The 16,511-nt window shown below is 38.8% G+C and overlaps 1 protein-coding gene across 2 annotated transcripts in view; it reads right to left on the bottom strand.

Annotated features, from left to right (window-relative positions):
* Window positions 1–16,511, bottom strand: part of rbfox1 (RNA binding fox-1 homolog 1) — a 160,156-nt gene that overhangs the window by 135,178 nt on the left and 8,467 nt on the right. The gene's annotated exons all lie outside the window — the stretch shown is intronic.

The following is a 16,511-nucleotide window of genomic DNA, read 5'->3' on the forward strand; positions in this document are numbered from 1 at the left end:
TGGGAAAGGAAAGAAAAGGAAAGGAAATAGAATACAAGCAAATAAATTAAAAGAGGGAATGTTAAGATCAAAATAAATAAAGGAAATAAAAGAAAGTGATAGGTAAGGAAGGAAATGAAGCAAAATCACAGAAAGCAACAGAGGATGTAGGGCAGCTTCTGAGCCATTATTCAAAGACCAAAACAACTTCAAATCAGAACTGTCATGTCAGCAGATTTAGAAGATATTGGTAATTGCCTACTGTTACGTTTGTGTGTGTGTGTGTGTGTGTGTGTGTGTGTGTGTGTGTGTGTGTGTGTGTGTGTGTGTGTGTGTGTGTGTGTGTGTATTTGTGTGGGAGAGAGCGAGAGTGAGAGAGAAAGACAGAGAGAGAGAAGCACATGAATGGGGTAAAATGCACTTATGACCTTGGATCTATTGGTGTCCACTTCATGCTTTATTTCAACTTAAAATTACAGCTGACGGTACAGTTTTGCCTTTATGTTCATATGAGAGAATATGGTCAGCCTGCTAAGTGCTGATAGTAGATTTGGCTGAGTCTGAGTGATTGTGTTAATTGAATCCTGTTCTTATCAAATCCTGTTTCTAGGCCTTGGCCTTTCTATTTGATGAAAATCACAAATAGTGCAGGTAACTGCCAGTAACAGGGTGTGTTGATACTGGTGTAGTTGTGTTTTGAATGTTATCTTCCCTGGGATCTGGAGAGACACTGGACAGGACAAACAGATATATAAACCCTACATACTAATATCATAAGAGAAATATATATCATAAACCTACTGCTGAGTAGCTACAACCATGTTAAAATTTAAAAAGTAAGTCAGATAAAATAAAGAGGTATAAACAGAAATAAATACAAAGAAATATAAGCGTATATCAGAGGATTATTTTTAAATATCATGGTGAAAAATATCCTAAAAAGTAGCTCTGTGAGGCTGTACATAGGTGCTTTAAGCTAAATGCTATCATCAGAATGCTCACAGTGACAATGCTAACATGCTGTTAGCATTAGGGCAAAGTGTAGCACTGAATAAAAAGTACAGCGGCTGATGGGAATGTCAGGGATTTTTCAGGGATTTTTCTTTTTGTCAACAAACCCCATGAAAAGACCAAAAAAGTCCATCTCTCAATATTTTATGAGTCCCCTACGCTGTCTGTGCATCTCAGCTCCAATCTCATTGGTTCCTACAAAAGACATAAATCTTTATAAAGGGCTCACAAATATATCATTTCATGTATTTTTTTTAAACATTAGAAATTTCCTAAAACAGTTGGCCACTCTAGTTTTTATCCACCATTACTCTCTCTCTTCAGGTCTCTTCAAAAAGGAGAAAAAGAGCACTTGATGAAAACACATTCTGATCCAAGGTGCTGCAAACATCTAGCCATCCTATCAGACGAGGAAAGAAGTGGAAAACACAGTCAGATGGGCAAGGACAGCATTAGCCCTGGGGCCAAACAGACCCATATAAACTGCACAAGAATGCACCAGATGCCTTGTAGTTTCTGTGGAGCCTCATGAAAAGAGCAAGGCAGAAGCATACCCAAAGTGAGGCACAGCACAACTGGGGTCCTGATTTCAAAGTAGAAGGATGCAAAGGATATTAGCCAATTCTGACCAACCTTTCGACTAAACGTATCTGGTGAAATCTTCTTTACCATCACCTCAGATTGGCCATCTACCTGGAAGAAATACGTACATAGATACATCTGGGGAGAAAGCAGGGCTGTCAGGGATCTCTGGTTGCCTGGAACACACCAGCATAATCTGGCACAAAATTCAATTAACGAAGCTGGAGAAAAGAGACCTCCATGTAGTTCTTTGTGATCTCATCAATGCATTTGGATCAGTGCCCCATGAACTCCTGTGGTCTGCCTTCAGCTTTTTCCAGAAACCAGAAACCATCACAGCCCTGATTAGATCCTACTTCCAGGACTTACAGCTCTGCTCCACCATCCCAGGATTTACCACCACATGGTAGTGCCTGGAAGATGGCTTCATAGCATCGATGTACCGCATCACCCATGAATTTTGCCATAAAGGTCATAATTTTTGTTTCAAAATGAGTTGTAAGTGGCAAATGAAACAAATCCTATTAGTGCCTCTCTCTGCTCAGGGCTTACATGGATGATATTAACTCTGACCACCACCATCCTATGCACTGAGAGGCTACTTGAAAAACTACAGGAAAACATCAACTGGTCCCCTTTTGAAGATAGAACCATCTAAGTCACTCAAGCATTACATTGTCAAAGGAGTTCTCACTGACCTCAAGCTCTTTATCAGCGGTGATCTAATTCCATCAGAGGTTGAACAGTCCATCAAAAGGCTCAGAAGGTGGTACAATGCATCCCTGAAGGACAAAGAGCAAGTGCAAGAACTACAAAAGGAAATCACCAGTCGCCTAAAGGCCATCGACGACACCCTGCTGCCCAGGAGATTAACGATCTGGTGCAGGGAAATGTGTCCACTGACAATCTATAAGGTACCAATCTTAACCATGGAGAAAATTGAGAGAACAAGCACAGCAAATATCAAAAAATCGCAAAACAAATACACCCTGCCTTCAATGCTCCTTCAAAAGTTCTATCCCCCAAACTTCATGGACAAACATTGCCAGGGCAACGAAACAGTGGTGGAATCCAGAAGAGTGGATATAGAAAAGTAAGCCGAATGTCTGTGGGAAAGTAGATTACCGTTACCAGACACACAAATGTGACACCAGTTCCTGCTTGCTAACTAACCAGTTTTGATTAGCTATCACAAACATTAGCAAATGAGTCAAAACAATATTGGTCTAATGGCTCTGTGAATCATAGTAAAACTAATGTTTTATAGACCTGCCAAGCAGAAACAGGGCAGCCTCCACATTCGTCTTTATGCCTTTCAACTAACTGAGGTCTTTACACCATAGTCGGACTGGCCATCAGGACTACCGGGACAAATCCCAGTGTACTGCCACATCTGTGGGCCAGTGGACCATGAAGTGGGCTGATGGACCACAGTTAGATGGGGGAAAAAAAGTTTTTAAAGTTTTTACCAGACCTGTAAGTCTCTTTACCGGCCCTCTCTGTGTGTCTGTCATTCGGGCTGCGGGCCAGTCCTAGTGATTAAGTCCAGGGCTGAATTTCTTTCCCCATCCAACCGTGCAGTCACCACCTTTGGAAAGCCTCATGATATTAATGCAGATCTTCGCCCTTGCCTGATCATAGCACTTCTTTTTCAGTTTTGGTTCTTTCAACCTTCTCCTCTTTGGCTGTTTCTTGGCCATCTCTCTTTCTTGACATTCCTTCAATGCACTCGCTGGTCTCTCGTCTGCAGTCCCAATCAATCCCATTCAAAACACAGTCTGGTGGCGATGGATGGGTAGACTGCTCCTTCTCCTTCCCCTTGTAATCCTTAAATTGCCACTATCCGTTAGCATGTCTCTCGCTCCCACTGCCCCCTTTCCCCTTCTTCTATCCCTTGTCCAATGCATGAGCAAGAATGCCCCATGTTGCTGATTGGCTGGAATAGTGTTGTGTGGCTTGGTCTGAGCCACTTTGTTGTTTCCCATTTACAGAACCAGGGATGTGTAGGAACACCTGATTTTTTTTCAGCACATACACAGAGCGGACAGCTAGTGGACTTTGCAGAGATATTTGTTGAATTTACTAACTCCATCTTTAAGACTCCAGATGACAATGCACCTATCGTGACATCCCATTGCAAACAGACATTATCCAAGGCTGCCAGGCAAGCAACATCAGCTCAGCAGGGAAGAGGAGGCTTTGGACTAGCATCAAGTAGAGGAAATTGGTGGTGGAGGACTTGTGCTCTCAAGAAGAGGTCATGATGAAGAGCCTTGCCTCAACAAACGAATAGCCACCAGTTCCCAGCCCCTAAGAGCAGCCAACCCCCTGCAGGCAATTGCCTTTGTCCAGGAGGGACAGAAAGTAGCCAGGAATGTTTCCTCACCACCAGAGCTAGGCTAGCTACAACTGGCCCACAACTGTAAGACTGCTAACCCTAACCCTGCGAGAAATTGCTGTTGCGCCCTCCAGAGAAGTCATGGGCTAGTCAACGACAAGGAAGAAAGGTACCTACTAGAAAACTTTTCTTTGTCATCCGTCCACCACCACTCTCCACAGCAAGATCTTTTGTAAGTGCTTGCAAAAGGGATAATAAGATCTAGTCTGTGTTTACTGAATGTAAGACAGGAGGAAATAGTGCATTTGTTGTGGACTATTTTTAGCGGCAGATGAATACATATTTGATTCCTTAGTGAGTATTTCTGGCAGCAGGATGGTGTGTGTGGGACGAGTCAAAATTAACTACAATGTGTGAGTTCATGGTAATGAAGAAACATGTCACCCAGTGCAACAGTTTGGCTTGCTGATGTGTTTTTAATAGTTTTTGGACAACAATGGAGCCATGGCATAATAAAGTATATCACTTTGTTACTTTCCAGCCCTGCAGGAGGATCAGTGTTACACTGTCTGATAGACTTGATAATCATCAGCATTATCTCAGTCATCAGAAACACCTACAGAAAGATCAGCATTATCATTATCATCTTAACATAAACATCATCAAGTAAACATTAACAAATTTAATCTTACCACTACCATGACTGCCACCATCATCAACATTAAAAAAAGATTGTCAACAAAACATCAGCAATAGTAGCAGCAGTGGGAGACTATCGTTAATTGTTAAAATGTAATAAACCACAGTCTGTGTGTGTGAGAGAGAGAGAAATAGAGAGATAAATGATATCCCTGAGCTCTATGGATAACCAAGGTGAGGCCATGGGTTGGAGGGAATGTTAAACAGTTTCCAGATTGATGTCAGTGAATGTAACTCAACTGTGCCATTTGTTCAGCCATGGGAGATGTCAATACACCCATGTGGGTCATCTGTCTCTGTGATTTCCCTCAGTGTCCATGCGTTTGTGTATCAGCTCACTTAGAATTCTAGCTCTATAGTTATCACTGTCTCTCTCTCTCTCTCGTATGGAGCCGAACAAACACAAACACACACCAACACATGCACACGCCATTCCCTCAAATCATATTAAAACTACTCTGCTCTGTGTGTAAGAACATTCCCAGTTACTGCTTTAAGTGCTCTTCCATCAGTGAATGTCAAGCATTGAGTGTCACCTGACACACACACACACACACACACACACACACACACACACACACACACACACACACACACACACACACACACACACACACACACTCACATAGACACACACATGGATTGTGTGTGTGTGTCTATGTGAGTGTGTGTGTGTGCACCCTGCTGTAGCGCCTCTGTGTGTGCGTAAAGAGGGATGAGTGAAACCCTGTCCTTGCACTGATCCATTGTAGAAGACTGGAATTCAATTGAAAGCATGCTTCAGAGCTTTATATTCCTTTAAATAATATATACAAATTATGTGATGCTACATTTATGGGGAGGTCAAAGGTCAGGGTGAACTTCAAAACAGCACCCTGAAGCTAAGGTGGATTAGGCATCTTGCCTGACACAATGAAACAGAGGACTTTAACTAAAGATGTAATTCAATACAATATTCTGATATCATCAGATAATGCACTCTGCACAGATGCACACAACTTCCAAATTTGTGTGGTAATATTTGTTTTGTTTAGTTTTTTGGGTTTTTTTTTTTTTTTTTTAAAGCAAGTTTACCTGTCATCTGAGTGACACAATTTGTCTGCAAAAACTCCCATGTCCATTAAGGTTAAACATCCATAAATTCCCTCCTGAATTCACCAGCCAGTTCTTCGGAAAATACTGCTATATTCTGCCACATTTAAATAAAACACATGCACACTGCATACAAAAATACAAAAACACAACAAAAGCCTCTTGAAAGATCAGGAAAATGCCAACATCATCAGGGTGCTGCCACTAGACCAAAGCGCTTTAGTTTGCAGGTATGGAGTGGATCTTTTGAAGTTCTTACAGAGTCACAGTGATATAAACTGTACTAGTCAATCCAAAAGTAAAGCAGCTTTACATGATGTGACTACAAAGGCAAAAATAATTAGAACAAAGAGGGTGGAGATGACCATACTGGTGCCTGTCTGAATGTGTGCGTGCGTGTGTGTGTGTGTGTGTGTGTGTGTGTGTGTGTGTGTGTGTGTGTGTGTGTGTGTGTGTGTGTGTCTATGTGTGTATGTGTGTATGTGTCAGTGTGTGTGGGAGAGACAAAAAAGAGCATCAGAAAGAGAAAGGCTGACTAATTCAATTTTTTTTCCATTAGTGGTGGTCTAGTCCTAAGTCTAAGTCCTTTTTTTGCTTTCTTTTTTTAGACATTCCCTTTCCCTCTTTTCCAGTTTCAGGGGTATGTAAGACATTACTGAGTAATGTGCTGCTGTAAATAAGTAGAGAAAAACTGGCATTTTATTAGTCATTTTTCATTTAAGTACAATTTAAGTTTTGTTAGTGGCCATTAAATGAACTGCAATTCTGAGGTGGTATGTAACTACAGTTCTATGAATTCTGGATGATGGCAGAAAGTATGTAATACCTGGATTTCCCCCATCTGTGGCAGTCAGAAAGAATGAAAGAGAAGCAGAGAGCTGATGGGGGGCGTGGCCCAGATCAGAGTGAATGTTATGTTGCCTTCTTCTTTGGGGGCGCAGACTCTACAGCATTATCACAGATTGTTTTCTGTTTCTGTTGTTTTCTTTTTCTTTTTTTTTGTTTTGGTCTAGAGGACGAAAATAGTCAGATTATCTCTAGAATTAGACTAAAGGCCCTCAACTGCAACTACAATTGGAAAGCAAAATGGATGCATGGATGTATGGGTTTGTATACAAAGACCCCTGATTGTAGTATATATAGCAGTGCCTGTGTGTCCACTATCTGCGTCCATATTTAAATATGATGAAAGTTTAAGAAATGCTATTACAGTCAACAATATCGGTTGGGACCAGTCAATGGATAGTATAATACATTTACTGTGCATATAATTTAGTAACTCAAATGAGTTAAGTTAGGCCTCTTTACAGCAATGTAAGTAAAGAGGAGTCATGAAGGCAGTAAACAGTGAGTTATATTGCATCTATCCAAATCTAAACATTCGTAAACATCAGTACAAACTACTGCTCTAACTGAAGCAAGAGCTTTCCTGTAGCGGAAAAAGTGTACTGAGTTGAGCAAGGTGGAGTTACAGTATATAGCTTATGAATTTAACCTTCCTATTTGTAAAAGGAACAGTGTGTTATTTTTAATAAAAATATTTTTCTGTCTGAATTAGATTTTCTGAATGGGAGCAAATCTTTGCAGCCAGATTCATGTGGAAAGCCTGAAACCAGCTGAGTGGAGTCTCTTATAGCAGTAGAATAATGCCCAAGGTTCTGAAATGACATGTTCAACAAGCATGGGTGTAGCGTCCGGGTGTCCATGTAGTTTTCTTCAGGTTTTTGCATGCTTTTGGCCATGTACGTAGGTTATATGATATTGTCAGACAGTGGAGTAAGATGATCGTTGTAACCTTAAAGCTACTTAAAGAGAAAACTGAATGGTAAGGGATTGACACTGAAGGCTTGCTTTAACCCTGGGCTATAGTGCTGGATGCTAGGTCTAACTCTTAGCATACTGCCTGGTGCATGATTACAATGCTACTACCACCTACATAATACATACCATAAGCACCACATGTAACAGAAAGAGACACTCACAAAATGAATCAATGAAAAAACCAGCAGGCTGGCACTTTGCATTGTGTGTGTGTGTGTGTGTGTGTGTGTGTGTGTGTGTGTGTGTGTGTGTGTGTGTGTGTGTTTCTTCAGCCTGTAGGGCATACTGTGACCCAGATAGCATAAAGGATTTCACGCGTTTGGGTTCCCTCTAAATTAAAGACACTCACTTTTCTTTCTTCTTTCTCTCTCTCTTCTCCGTCATGGGGAGAGCAGGGTGAGTGGAGGATTGAAATTGTGTCATGGACAGAGGAGAGAGCACATGTCGTCCTCCCCTCCTTCTCCTCCTCTCCATCCCCTCTTCTTACTAAATCATCAAAAGGAGTTAAAATGCCAACAGACATAATGAGGTTGTGGAGTCTACCACTCCCCCCACCCCCTTTTCTTCATCTCTACTCTGCTCACTCCTCTGCTCTCTGTTTCTCATTCTCTTCTTCATGCATTTTCTCTTTCAGTTTCAGGTGTGGTACAAGCTCTAAATATTAGCCTGGTGACATGTGCAGAGCGTAACTAACAATGAATATCTCCTGCTAACAAGTATTGTGTGTGTATCCAAAGCCTGATGTATTATTCCTCTGTGCCATAGAGCTCCATTGTTACCCAGAAACTTTTAAAGGAGTATCCTAGTGATCTAGTGTTGGACTTGCATAAAGTTGGGGGGCTCACAAGAGAGTGATGAAGAAACGATTGATCAAAATCAAAGCAGCAGAGGGCAATCTCCAAATACGGTGGAGATTCCACCTAATATCATATTTTTGTTATACTGCAGGTAAATGCCCACAGCTTAAAAACTCCTTGCCACCAGTGTATCACACAGGCTTTCTGTTAATGTGTAGTCTCTGTTTTTGAGCTGAGATTATACCAATGACATTACTATGATGTCATCAGAGCCATAAAAGACATTATACAACTGTTTCTGTTACAGTTTCCACAAGTTGAGTTGTACTCCTCATAATGAGTAAACTGATCCTTATGTGTTGGTGGTGTGCTGATTTAAAACATATCAATGAACCGTAATGTTGCACTGGATGACATGTTCTTTCATTACCATGAACACACACACTGTAGTTTATTTTGACTGTCATCAATGTTCTGCTGCCCCAAACACTCACTAGAGAGACAAATGTGTATCAATCCACTGCTGAATAATAGTCCCCAAAAATGCAGCATTCCCTAATTTTTAAGTGATATTAAAATGTGCCATTTTAAAGAATAAAACTGAGGGATATTTACTGAGAAACTTCAGTCCCTCTCTGGCGCTACACGGCAAAAATGTGTTGTTACTAAAGGGTGAGGTTTCGCAGGGCTAAACATTGCTTGTTTGGCTACATGCCATTTTTATTTATTTGTTTTAAAGAAAAAATAAATAGAAACGGAAAGAAACTTTGTAGTAAAAGGATCCCCTTTTCAAAAGTCAAACTACACTACCCTTCCAGCACATGCTCCACTGTACCTTGTTAACCCATGCAATAGCCTGACTTTATGTTTTCAGTAGTCTTAAAATAGTGATTGTAATTGTCTCAAAGTATGTATGTTGTGTTGTGTTAGGTCTGGTTGCAGGATTTATTTAAACGTTTTTCTATTTAGTGGCCAAAAACCAGTGGGATAGAATGGGAATTACACAAATAACACTGCGGCAAAGACAACTGTGCATATGAGGTCAGCATGCAGGAGCTGTCCGTTCAGCACCACAACAACTCGGAATGAAAGAGCTGTTATTTGTCACATGATTCTACTTTCCTGTTTCCCTATGACCTCCTGCTTGAATATGTATTCTACTGGTTATGGTTACTGGTTACTTTTAATGGCTCAGATCGTGATATGACTGAAACAGACAATTAAATACTCATTAAGCAGACATTTGTTCTTTGTTTGCTCGTTTTTTTGTTGTTTTATATAGCAAATTTAATTTAATAATCACGAATTTGCCAGGCTTTCCTATTTTACTACATCCAACAACCTCTCTCCTTAGAGTCTCAATTTGTACTATAAAACTTTTTAATAGCAAAAAGGGAAAGAACTTGAGAGGGGCAACAAAGGCTAGATCAGATATGCAATAATGTTGATGCCATATATTTAGTAGAAACTATGTTACAGTCCATCAAGCATGTTTTCGGGGCTGCTAAAAACTGCTGGTTACACAAACATTTGCACTTCATCAAAATCACATGATGTGCTGCTAGGCTCGTTTACATCTGTAGTTGTTGTAAATACAAGCTAAATTGAAAGAATTGCAGAGATGCAAAATTTGGCGTATAGGCTTAGTAAATATTTATGTATATATTTATCATTGGTTTTTAAGATTTATATCTTCAGTACGAACCAATGGGCTTAGAGCTGAGAGCCACAGACAGAGTAGTAAAGTCAGAAACTGTTGAGAGATGGACTAAGATATTGGTTTTGGTCTTTTCTTTTCTTCGATGAATGGAGGACACCACCTTCTGTTGTTCTCTAACTGTTCAGTCTGCACTCCCTCTGTTTTTGAAGCAAAATCCTTTTTTTCTGCAGCAAAAAACAAGACAATAAGGTTAGTGAAAGCATAAAAGCAGGTGTGTGTGTTTGTGAATGTGAGTGAGGGAGGAAGAGAGAAGTAATTATATCTGAGAGTGTGTGAGAGAAATTAGTTTATCATAGCACGTGTGATTGTGTTTATGGGAGTGTGTGTGTGTGTTTGTGAGTGAGAGAACAAGTGAGAAAGAGAAAGGTAATTATATCTAAAGTTGTGTGTGTGCGACAGAAATGTATTTTTCACAGTGTGTGCGAGACAGTGCGGGAGTTATGTTATGGGAAGTCTCAAAAACATTTTTGTAGTGTGTGTTTGTCTTTCTGTTTTTTTGGGGGGTTTTTGGTAATTATGTATTTATTTATATATTTATAATTGTGACAGGCAAAAATTGAGTCTTTACAGGGACGTTCAACATTTGGGGAATGTGTTAATTCTCTTTCTCTGAGAGTAATATGTTCAGATAGATATCATCTCATGTCTGTGTGTTGGGTACAGAGCCGGGGTGGTGGGAGAGAAACGGCTAGCTTGTTTCTGTCCAAAGTTCAAAAATACACCTACCAACACATCTAAAGCTCACTAATTAACATGTTTTATCTCATTTGTTTATTGAGTACACAATCAATAAAAAATCAAAGAATTTTTGGTTTTGGAGGGAACTGTGGCTCACGAGGTAGAGTGGGTCGTCCACTAACCGGAAAGTCAGTGGTTCAATCCCTGGCTCCTAAATCCACATGTTGAAGTTTCTTTGGGTAAGATACTGAACCCCAAATTGCTCTCAATTAATCTCCTGATGTGAGTGACTGTGAGAGAATGTGTGTGTATGTGAGAGAGACAGCTTTTGTTTTCAGATTGCTATTTTTGAGTATTTCAGATTGTGCTAATGTGTTGGCATGCCAGAACATTGTGTGTGTGTGTGTGTGTGTGTGTGTGTGTATGTATGGAAAAGTGCTGTATGTTTAGAAAAAGTGCTGTATGAATGTGTGGGTAAATGGGTGAATGTAGCATGTAGTGTAAAGCACTTTGAGTGGTCAATAATACTAGAAAAGCACTATAGAAGTGCAGTCCATTTACCATTTAGCTGTCCACCTCAGCTTTTAAAGTAGTTAGCTGCAAAAAAAACTAAAAGTATGCCCACATGATTTCATCTAGCAGCTACCTTGTCCCTGGATGGAGAGAACACCAGTAGCTGTGGCAACCTTATTCAAACATGTTTCACTGCAAAAATATTATAAGTGGTGAAATGAATGTAAGTCAAGTAACACATTATACAATCCAAAACACCCTGGTCAGCAGAAAAGTAAAAATATATGACCTGCCAATAGAAATAACTTCATAACTTCCAACTTATAAAATGTATACTTGATTAAAAAATGATAGTAATCATTTTTAATTTAAGATTACAATGCATAATTGAATGTAAACCATAAAATACGAAATTGATCTAGATGTTTTTCCTTGATTCTAACATAAACTGTATTTAATTTTCTTGACATCTATGTCATTTTCACTTTCAGCTGTCAGTACAGGAAGGTAATACAGGAAAGTAACAGTGTACAAACACACACAAACACAAACACACAAAAAAAAGGCTGACAGGAGATGTTCGGGAGGAAAAGATAGATAGATAGATAGAGAGAGAGAGAGAGAGAGAGAGAGAGAGAGAGAGAGATGCCATACAATAATATACAGTATTTGTTATAGAGCTGTTGGAAAACTGTAACTGAAATAAAAGTGAAAAACAGGCTACACTGTGTGTTGGCCAGCAGCATGCTGATTCCAGCAAACCAGCCTTTGTGAGCCATTTTAGATTCATGTGATTCATTCCAAGTACACTGGCCAAATTCTGGGTGCCAACATCCACCTGAAAGCAATCCTGAGTGCAGCTAACGTGAACTGATCCTCATCCCAAATCAGTTGACCAAATCTAAACAAAAATGACAGCCATATATGGATCTATAAGGGCCAGATGCGGGCAGGACTGTAATTACAGTATAGTGTATATTATTATTGTAATTACAATATTATTCTAAAAGAACGCTAGAATTGGCCATTGATTGGTTTTGGTAATAAAAATTGATTGGGGATTGACTCAGGCATTCTGAAGTTACTTAAGTACAGTGTCTATTGTTAACATCAGCAAGTCCTCTGACCTAAACGATCATATAGGTCATTTTGTCCGTACCCATGGATACGACCCATAGGAGCATACCAGTGGCAGGCATACTGGACCTTAATCATCATAAAAACAATAATACACATGTAGAAGCGTACCAGCAACAGGCGTACCGGACCGTTGTCATCATGGTAACAATAATAAACATGCATTTAAGGTTGTGGAATGGTCCAAAGAAACAACACTGACTATTGGTTTCATACTGGAAACAACCAGCTTCTCCTTAGAGAAAATTGTGTGTTTTGTTCATCCATCCATCCACCCCAATCTCCTCCTAATGCGGACTTTGTCACTCTGTATACTAAATCACTTGACAAAAGCACAACTCCGAATCAATGCGCCAAAATTGAAAAAAAGTAAGTAATGGGTTAGCAAAAAATAACATAAATTCCTGTGAATGATGAGTCTCGATCAGTATATATTTGAAAATGAGGACAGTTTCACAGACTCCCACTCAAGGACAGTTGAGGGGGGAGGTGGGCCGCCCACCTCTGATTAGAGGGCATTAGCATTCTTTTTCTTATATGAATTTCATGTCCCAAATGGTTGACTCTATGTGAGTACTGGCCTTGCAAGGTTGAAGATGACAGTAGATGGCGTGTTGAGCCATTTTCAACCCATGAAATGCCAACAACAGCATTGATGTTTGTCATCACAGTCTAGTCATATAATTTATTTTATAGCTCAAAAATCATGCTCAAGTGTGCAGTACCTCTTTAATAAAATTCTTATGTTTAAAATATATTTTTCGAATGTTTTAAGGCAGGGTTGAAGTCAAGACCACTTTATATCAGACACAAGAGACCACTGGCCAACAATGAGACAAGTCAGAGTCAAAACACCCACAACAACAAGGCAAGTCTAAGCTGACAGAAAAACATGCCTAAAGAAAAGACTCAAAACTAACAACTAACAAAAGCACCTTAGGTTAAGATAACATTTGGGAAAGATGGTGGTTTTGGCTCAATATTAATAAACAGGTTGTGTCTGAAGCCAATGCAAACTTTTTGTGTTAGACCAGACCACCATCTTTTCCTAACCTTAACCAAGAGCTGTGACATTCTAATCATAAGCATTAAAAAGTGTATTAATGCTGTAGGCACTACAAATGGATATTGTACTGCAAGATCAGATATTTTGGTGGAAAACAAATGAAACATGTTGTCACTGAACATTTTTCTGACACCTTAAGTATCAACAATTTTGTGACCTACCAAATAAAATAAATTTAGTAAATTAAACGTTAACAATATTTCCTTATTACGTCAATGAAAATGGTGATCTGGATAGCATCATGTTTCCTTCCAAAACGTATTTGCTGTTGCAAATTAGCTGCATATAAAGGTAATTTATAGGAAACAGGTTTGGCTCTTGGACTGTCGCATACATACAGAACTTATAATATATGATTATCGGTATTTACATTGTTTTTTTTTCCGTTTGTATTTTAACAATTGATTATATGTATTTTTCAATACCATAGAAAAATAAATAATACATAAACCATTGATTGGGCCCAAAACAATGAGCAACTAATTTCATTCCTGGAAGCTCTATGAAAGACGTGTGATTGAAGGAGGACAGAGAGGACAGAAGGTGTGATGTGAATGAGAACTTGCGACCAAATGCAGAAGACAAGGTTGACTAGCACTGCTGTATATCTATATCTATAGCTTTCCTATACATGTACACTGAATGCATAGTGATAATGTATACATATTTGATTTGTATGGCATTACTGGAATGACTATAGTTGGGGAAAATAAAGCCTATTGAGGCATATTACAGCATTTCTCATTAATATCTGTAAAAATGTAATAAGGTAAAAAGGTAAAATTATTTTTGTTGTAATGAAATCTTAGTTTATACAAACATACAAAATTAATAAATAAATAAAAGCCACTTCAAAGCCAGTATTGGTAAATATTAAAATGCTCCCTGTTGTTAGTGTTTTTTCAGTCAGTGTGTTCTGAGTAACATGGTTTCTTGTTGCCTGTTCTGGTCCCAGAGTTGATCCTGAGATGTGGCTCAAGTGTTTTAGTTGCATTAGTTGCATTAGTACATTTTGGATGTGAGATTAACTGTTGTGCTGGGCTGCATATTGGTAAAGAGAACTGTGTGAAGAGTTTTGAACAAGTGAATTAAGTACACAGTAAAGAAATGTGTGTAAGTAACATTGAGTCATTTGAATATGCTGACGGCAGCATCCAATAGGATGAGACTGGAGAGGCTCCACTGCCTCTCCAGTCTCCACTGCTGTCTACCTGCCACTTGGAATAACATGTGGAAATGTACTTTTGAACAAAGAATTCTGAAGTTGGTTTCCTTTGGCCTACTTCTCTATTCTCTCTTCTTTCTAATCCGCTTTTTCATCCTTTTTCACTCTCTTCCCTTGCTCTCTCTCTCTCTTTCCATCTTCCACTCCATTCATCCGTGCAGCGCTGGCATGTCATTACAGGCACACAACCATGACTGTGTGTGTGTGTGTGTGCATGTGTGTGCGTGTACTTGTACTTCTATCTTTTTGAGGACCTTTTTTAATTTCCGTTATAGACCTTACGGAGTGAGGACATTTTGGGCAAAAGGCTGTTTGAGGGCTAGACTTGATTTTAGGGTTCAGGTTACAATTAGGTTTAGATTAGGGTTAGGGTAAGGGGCTAGGGTATGCATTATGTCAAAGAGTGTCTTCACAAAGATAGATGTACAAGTATGTTTGTGTGTGTGTGTGTGTGTGTGTGTGTGTGTGTGTGTGTGTGTGTGTGTGTGTGTGTGTGAGAGAGAGAGAGAGAAACAGAGAGAGAGAGAGAGAGAGATGAAATGGGCATGTGCAATGAACAGGAAATGACAGTGCAGCTCAGAACAGGACATACAGACTCATTCAACCATATCAGGGATACATATTGTACACACATGCAGTAATTGCTACACAGTTTCATTTGGAAGCATTCATGTCTGAATTGAATATTATAAAATGGTTACATACCACTAACATCTAGAAGTTGTGTGCTGCCTGCACTCCCACTACAGAGTGGGAGTGCAGGCAGGCAAAATCAGAGCTGCCACAGGGCAGCTCTGATTTTGTGTGCATCTGATTTGATATTTATACACAACATGCTATGTATAAATAAAACTCTATGTGTCTAGGTAACAGTTCAGCTAATGGTGAGAGAAACAGGTGATAAGGCATGTAGTGTTCAAATAGGTGTTCAAATGATTAAGGACTGCAGTAATTGTGTATACATCAAATGATGAGGCTTTTTTTATTATTATCACTAAATCCCATGAAAACGTCAAAACTAACACTGTTAGTGCAACTTTCATTACTGTCTGATTTCTTTCCCTTGACCGTGGCTCTCAAATCGAAGCTCACTGGTTCTTAATAATTATGTAATTTTTAAAAACACATCACAAATATATTGTTTCATTTTAAATATTTCCCTGTAATAAATGGCCACTGTAGCTTTTAGCAAACATTCTATAGTTGTATCCCACAGAAGGTCTATATCTGGTTATATATATATATATATATATATATATATATATATGTATCCCAACAAAAGGTCTATATCTTTTGTTGGGATTATTGACAAGAATAAACATGTATAATACCAAAGGCTGAATTAATATTACATCTTAACTTTAAATGACACATATCACTTTTATTCTGTGTTTCTCAAAACTAACATATTGGTCTTACTAGCTACTTGTTGTCTGAGAAGGGAAACAGAGACAGGGCTGTGCATGGCATGTATCTCTTTTTATTTATTATTATTATTATTATTATTATTATTATTATTATTATTATTATTATTATTATTATTATTATTATTATTATTATATTTATTTTTTATTAATACATTTCGAAAGGCAAGGCAAAGACATACATAAATATGGGATAAGAAAAAATTAAAAGACTATAAAAAATTAATAATTTTCATACAGTCCCCACACTGTGTTGTCTCTTCACTTCCAAAAAGAATAGAACTAACAGTATAACTGTTAAATGGTTAGAATTCAGCTAAAGAGGAGAAATCCTAAAAAGAAAGCAAAAACAAGTCTACAGATTTGCAGTTCTGCTGCATATTGTAACAGTCACAATTAACCTGTCTCTTACCCAGTGCTGTTGCTCTG

The sequence above is a fragment of the Xiphias gladius genome, chromosome 3 (genome assembly GCF_016859285.1).
Source record: "Xiphias gladius isolate SHS-SW01 ecotype Sanya breed wild chromosome 3, ASM1685928v1, whole genome shotgun sequence".
Taxonomy (NCBI): domain Eukaryota; kingdom Metazoa; phylum Chordata; class Actinopteri; order Istiophoriformes; family Xiphiidae; genus Xiphias; species Xiphias gladius.